This window comes from Pterocles gutturalis, unplaced genomic scaffold (genome assembly GCF_000699245.1).
Source record: "Pterocles gutturalis isolate BGI_N339 unplaced genomic scaffold, ASM69924v1 scaffold21903, whole genome shotgun sequence".
NCBI lineage: Eukaryota > Metazoa > Chordata > Aves > Pterocliformes > Pteroclidae > Pterocles > Pterocles gutturalis.
This window is the reverse complement of record NW_010118608.1, coordinates 1-281: the sequence shown is the minus strand read 5'-3', so window position 1 is coordinate 281 and position 281 is coordinate 1.

Genomic DNA, 281 nt, shown 5'->3' with positions numbered 1-281 from the left:
CACCCGGGGAAGTGCAGTGAGCGGTTTGTGTTTCAGGAGCTTAATGGAAGGCTGGTGTGCTGGGCTGTGGGAGAGGATCACCTGGAGGATGTCACCACCTCTGTGGTACCTGTCTCCTGTCGTTACCCAGTGGGATTGTGCTGGTCGGTGGTGCGATTTGGGCTGTGGGATGAGAGGTGAGGAGCGAGAATGAGGCGACGCGCTGCGTGTTGGGACACAGGGCAGCCCTGGCAGCAGCTCGAAACGCTCCTGCGCCGCCTTGCAGGAAAATGGGGTTGGGG